The sequence below is a fragment of the Sturnus vulgaris genome, chromosome 12 (genome assembly GCF_052056855.1).
Source record: "Sturnus vulgaris isolate bStuVul1 chromosome 12, bStuVul1.hap1, whole genome shotgun sequence".
Classification (NCBI taxonomy): Eukaryota; Metazoa; Chordata; class Aves; order Passeriformes; family Sturnidae; genus Sturnus; species Sturnus vulgaris.
In genome coordinates, this window is record NC_142254.1 from 11,354,252 (window position 1) to 11,360,652 (window position 6,401).

A 6,401-nucleotide genomic window follows, 5' to 3' on the forward strand; every position below is an offset into this window, starting at 1 on the left:
GTTGGTTCTGTGTAAGAAACTGAAGAGCAGCCTGGTTTATACAGGGTTGAGTGTGTGAGGAAATCTGTGGAGTGGCTGAGAGCTGTGCATTTCCAACTGGGCAAACATTGGACAAGAAAAGAGCATGTTTGCTGTCCCTCTTTGCCTTGCTTTTGCAGCATGCCTGACGTTAGGAGAGCATGGTTATTCCCACAGCGACAGATCCATTCACGCCCAGCACTGTGCTCTGACAAGAGCCATTTCAAGCTTTGGAGTGATGTCTCCAAGCACAATGGGGCTCCACCCCGCACCTTTACTAGGAATTCACAGAAGTGCAGGTGCTGATGTTTGCTGTGCAGAGTTTCACCAGCCAGGTTGTGGTGTGCAATATGAGACCTGCTGCTGCTGCTGCAGTCCAAAGACTTATTTGCAGAGAGTTCATGTGAATTCTGCTTTATTACTGGGAATTGGAAAATTATTTTCAGTGCTTTGCTTTAAAATGAACCTTGAGCAACATGCCTGCTTTGTTTAGGGCTTGCTTCTCTGTTCACAGATTGGCAGCAGAAAGGTCAATATTTCTGTCTTAGGTCTTCTTTGGAGTATTAAAGATACTTGAGTATAATAATTCTCAGTGTGGGATGCACTTCTTCTTAATTAACTTTCAAGACAGCATATTGCAGCTTGGGCTGCCCTTCTGAAAGCCACGAGAGCTTCTCACAAAGGGTGTGAGCTGTGCTGGCTCAGAGGGCACATCCTTCCCCCATGAAACACCACATACCCCACAGTGTGAGCTTCCAGCTCTGCAAAATGACAACAACCACCTCAGCTTTCCCAAGTTAATTAATCAGTTGCTTTTTAAAATTATGGATGCCTAATATGGGATGACCTAGTGGATGCTTTTTGATGTGTGTAGATACCAGGAAATTTCAGATTTGTTCCACTGCATATACTAGGGCAAATTAGAAGGTCTGGAGTCAGGAAAATTGTGTTTTCTGGGCTGCACTGCTCTTTTGATACAGAAATTTTAAGAACATTGATGGTTGAAGCAGACTTGAAGCTGTTTGTAGTGATTCTGTCAACAACTCTCATGGTATACAGCCAGTCTAATAATCACAAGTGCTTCTTTCTGTTTAAATCCCAGAAAAGGAACTGACATCTTTTATCAGAAAGACAGACAATCTGTATCCCGTGACAATTCCAGATTATGGATCCCAAGAGACTTTCCTTACATTCTTATTTTATCATGGAAATCACAGTTAGTGCTGTTTACTTTCTATGCCTCCACACAGTTTTCAAGGTGTTGCCAGCAGGACCTGTGCTGATACTGACATGTGTTGTTGTCACATTGCAAGATCTGATTGAACATAGCTATATATAAAAATACCAGAGTTTTCTTGGATCTTCCTTTGCTTTCAGTGGCTTTGGAAATCGTGGCACTAGTTAATTCACGTGCTTTCTCTATTTTGTAGGCTTTTTTCCCACTTCTAAGGAAAGACTTGTTCCTAGTAGACTGGTCTGGAGAATGACTCTTTTGCTGCTATTTTTATGGTAGGAAGCTATGTATATGTCATTTTCTAGCTATTAGTACAGAGTAGGATAAGAATAAATGTCTGGGGAGAAAAGAGAAGCACTGGTTATTTAGAAAAATAAGTGACTTATGCCTGATACTTTTTTCTTTGCAATATTCCTGTCATGCTGCTTTGAAGTTCACAGCCCAGAGCCACATAAGAAGTGGGGGGGATGGACAGCAGAACTGCTAAGGAAATGCAGGGCTCCAGCCACACAGCCACACTCCATAAAGCTGTTCACTGTCCTCCGTTGTGATATAAAAGCTGAAATGTCACTCAAGCTCCTTCCCTCTGGACTTCCCTCACCCTAGGGATCAGTAGTACATGAGAATGACCCATCCCTGGTGTACTGCCATCCACAAACTCATGATTTGTCATGGTTGAAGTTCCTTGAAACTGAACTTTGGGTTTGTGAGAACAACAGGTTCTTCATGCTGATCCCCTGTGACTTGATTTGCTTTGCCTGGCAGACTGTCAACCTTCTCTAAAGTTATCATCATCTGTTTGAGGCTTGGGGCACATTTTCACTGTTCCTGAGCTTACCTACAACTTGTTCATTTTTTAAACAATAAACAAACAAGTATTAATACAATATGTATTCATAGCCTTTTTTTCCCACTTCAAGGAGGCATCTTCAAGACCAGTTCTATAGCCCAGTTGTCAGTGGGTCCTACAGCAGCTAGGTATGTATGATTTGTTTTTCTTACCAAAAATATAATTAGGTTTTTTTGCCACATGCAGAAGACAAGGAGTCTGGGTTTTTGTTTCTGAAGCCCACACAGTGCATTAAGTCAATCCAGCAGTTGCATCTCAGGAAGGAGCTACATTCCTCTTACTTTTATTTAGACTTGAGATACCAAAAGATGCTAAAATCTTGAGTTTTCATGTTATAACACCTCATTTAGTTTACTCCTACACAAAATGATGTTATCTGGCCCGAGGGCTTTGCATCATGTGTCCACAAAGCAGGGTAGGAATCAGCACAAAAATCCAAAGCTTATTTTGCTCCTTTCTTCTCTCTACACCCTATATAAGGTGTCCAGCTGGTCTGTGGCAATGGAATAGTAATGACAGTAGGATGGTAATTTCATCTTGAGTTTTACAAGCAAGAGGAGGTGCCAAGAAGGAAACCAGGTATGAATGTTGCCAAATATATCTACCATTTATCATCTCAGCTAACAGAGAGTAAATTATTTCTGAGTGGCACTTTGAAAAGGGAGGGGAGAAGAGAAGCACACACTAATATGTGCTGCAGAGGTGTCAGAGGAGTGGCTGGTGTGGTAAGCTAAAGTATAGTCCTTCCTGTAGGAGGAGTACAGTGTGTTACTCATGCAGGAATTCTGGTCATGCTGTCAGAGCTAAAGTACCTGGACACATACCCAGATGGTCTGGTGGTAACACAAAAAATAGATCTTTGTTATAGGAGCTGCAAATGAAGAAAATATTTTTGTCTAAACAGAGTGCTCTCACTTGGGGCCCCAACAATGTTTTCAGTCCTGGACAGCATTTCCCATACTCTTTTTGCAAAGTTAAGAGACTTAGAGAAATATAAGTTTTCATATTAAATACCAGACAAAAATTCAGCAAGAAGAAAGGAGAACTTCGTCTTTTGCTTTGCCATTTTCATCTAGTTTCGAAGTGGGATAACTTGCTTTAGACTGTGATAAGGAATGGGGCTGTGCTGATATAACCAGTTCAGGATGTGGCTCATTGTGTGCACCCTGTGAAGGTGTCCCAGTGCTGTTCTAAAAGGAGTTACAAGCAGACAAAGCATCTGGTGAATGGAAAACAACCTGCTTGAGTAATTTCTACTTGACTGTTTTATAATATGATATTTCTCAGGTGCAGACTCACATTTGCTTGTCTAACTATTGCCATTATTATTATTATATAGTAATTATAATTTACTTGTACAAATTAGAGGAAGGATTAAATGACATATAAAAAGCATACTGACCGGAACTAAATAGAAAATTCCAAGGAGGAGTCCTTAAAATAAAGTGATTGTATAATACTTAATTGTATAATATAAACTGTAATTTCCCAAAAGACATTGTATTAATCTTACAGTGGTTAGCTGTTCCATTTGGTCCATTTATAATCACTTTGAGCTACTTAAAGACAAATTTAAAAAAGGATCAAACTTGTTTCCCACTAATATGCCTAGTGCTTTCCCCATAGCTTATTCATCTTCAAAGCTCTTCACCAACATTAGCTAATTATTTCTTTATTCTAATTAGTAGAAATTGACTATGGTCAAAAGGGCCATTCAGCAAATTAACATGTCTCTACCTTCAAATCTCAGAGCTTCTGACCCAGAGCTTTCAAATGGTTGATGAAGATATCATACAGTGGTTGTGCTGAGCCCATAGGCAAGGCAGCCAACTGGAGAAAAAGAAAGAAATATAGAAATTTTTTTTTTTTTTAAATTACACCTCAGGGAAGTGTATCAAATCTCCTCATTCACAGCTTTCCCTGGAGGCAGCAGCATGGAGAATGCAGGGCTGGACCCAGCCTCCTCCTGCTCTGAGCACAGCTGCCTCAGACAGGGGCCAGGGGGTACCTTGCCCTTATTCTTAAGACTTAAAGGCATGTGGGGTTGGTTAGTGGTGGCCACCTGCTCAGAGGTCACTTCTGTTCCTGGGTGCTGGAGGTGGCACAGGTCACTTGGTGTTACTCGGGTGGTGTCCCTGTATGTGGCCTGGCTGCTGGAAAAGAAATCCGAAGCTCTGCACAAGTTCAGCTTTGCTCTGGGGGTGTGTTCTGTTCATTCTGAATTGTAAGAAGGCAACACAACAAGGTGGGTTTTGGAAGTGATTTGGACTTTTTAAAGCTCTGTTTGCATTCAAACTGTCCTCTCAAAAGGACATTTCTCCTGAGTCTTACGTGTAGCCATGCTGCTCACCAAGAGCTGTATTTCTCACTTTATAAGAGTTCATATGCATCCATAATTTGATAGCTGCAACCCAAAGGTAGCTGAAAAGTCTCTGGAAATATGAACAAGATCACCCTCTCTTTATATTCTGAATTTCTTTACTTGATCTTCAAAAAGGCAGCAAAGTGACAAATCCTCACCAAGCAGCAGCTCTGTTTGGCTCTTGGAGAACAGCTGTGAATGTGAGACTTGTTTATGTTTCAGAAACTGTGAATGTTTTAACCCTGAACAACAGTGTGTGCTCCAGGAGATTAATATCTGCATTACATGGACTTGCTGAGAATAAATTAACTCTTGATGACACGATTACTGTCTTAGCAGTGTTCACCGCATACAATTGCATGGTGTCAAAGATATTAATGTGTTTTTGTGAAGAATTTAGGAAACAATTTATTTATATGACTGTGCTTCATTCCATATCACACCAGGACATCAATTAGCTGCTATCGCCTGTAAAAGAAATGTAAATCATGTGTCTCATTGGTTATGAGGATAATAGTGGGCCAATAATTCACAAAGAATAATTCATTCTATGAATTGTGCCTCATTCTGTGCTCATGAATTGTTCAGAAACAGATACAACTTTTTCAAGTTTTCATTTTTCAAATTATTATAATGGATTCTTCTTGATTACAGTTCACTCATGGAGGTTTTGAATATTAAGGGTTTGAATCTGGGGTGATTTTATTTGGTCACACGGTAAAATATATTTATTTTTTGACTGAATCAGTACAATTTTTGGAATCAGTTGATGTCGTGAAAACTTCTCATGAGACAGTGCAAACAAACTTTACAAATGTTTTTAAAATAGGGTGCTGGGAAAAATATTTCTTTCTTTCAACACTGATCAGAAATACAGAATGGTGAAAAGCTGAATAAGCTTTAAAAAGGATTTATGTTGAGATTTGAAGGAAAACATAGTCTGGGAAATAATATATAAAAATAAAATCACTCTCCCCCCAGCACAGTTTCTAAAATCAGAGAGTAAAAATTATTGCCTTAGGAAGATAATTATCTCTTTCTTTAGAAACGAAATTAATATAAGAAAACAAAAACAAAAACAAAAAAAGAACAAAAAAGAACAAAAAAACCCCAAATCCCAAACTCCAAGAAGTGTAGGGATTTCAGTTCCTATTTATTTCTGCATAATCTTTAATAGAAGAAAAAGTTTTGAAAATTTTAGCGTTTTCATTATTAGGAGTTGTGTTTGTATTGGCAGCATGAGAACAAGGAGAAAAAGGTAATTTTTCTAGAAAGTGCTGGCTTTTGAACACTTCAGAGATGGTTTAAGAATTTTCCTTCATACCCTAGCTGCATGCTATCAAAATAGAAAATACATATGATAAAAAATTAGGCATGATTTTAATTTTCAATATAGAACCTAAAATAATGTTCATAACTCAAATTTATCTTTTTTTTCCTGTAGGTGCTGGCATAAACTAGAGACAAATTCAACCATGGCAGTTTTTGAGCCCTCAGTACAGCACATGTGTTGGAAATGAGGTAGCTGGTTTTCCATGATACTTTATGTGGATTGAATATTATATGGAAACGTTGACCCTTGTTTTTCTTCCTTTTCGTGAAATTAGATAAGATGGAAAATTTGCAAGTGTTTCATTTTTTTTGGTGTTTGATTCACACAGACACCCAAAGACTTTTTTCTCTGAACAGCCCACTGAGAAGCTGAAATCCATCCTCTTCCCTCATATTGCCAGGCATGCCTTTCCCATGCTAATACGTTAAGTAAGTTTTATTGCACTGAAGAGCATATAAAGTTCACTGCTTTGCCGTGACCTTTTCTCCTTTAAATTGTTTCATCATTGCGGCCAATAATGGACCAAAGAGAAGACGTAAAAATGTTAGGGACATTTATTTCTAAGGAGGTTAAGCAACTTTTGCTATGCCCTTTTTACATTCTT

The 6,401-nt window shown here is 38.9% G+C and overlaps 1 long non-coding RNA gene across 1 annotated transcript; it reads left to right on the forward strand.

Annotated features, from left to right (window-relative positions):
• Positions 1-2,171: 2,171 nt before the first annotated feature.
• LOC148222367 (uncharacterized) lies at positions 2,172-5,990 on the forward strand. Its single transcript, XR_015806168.1, has 3 exons — positions 2,172-2,230; positions 2,583-2,681; positions 5,909-5,990. It is a non-coding gene; the product is annotated as an uncharacterized LOC148222367 (long non-coding RNA).
• The last annotated feature ends 411 nt before the right edge of the window (positions 5,991-6,401 follow it).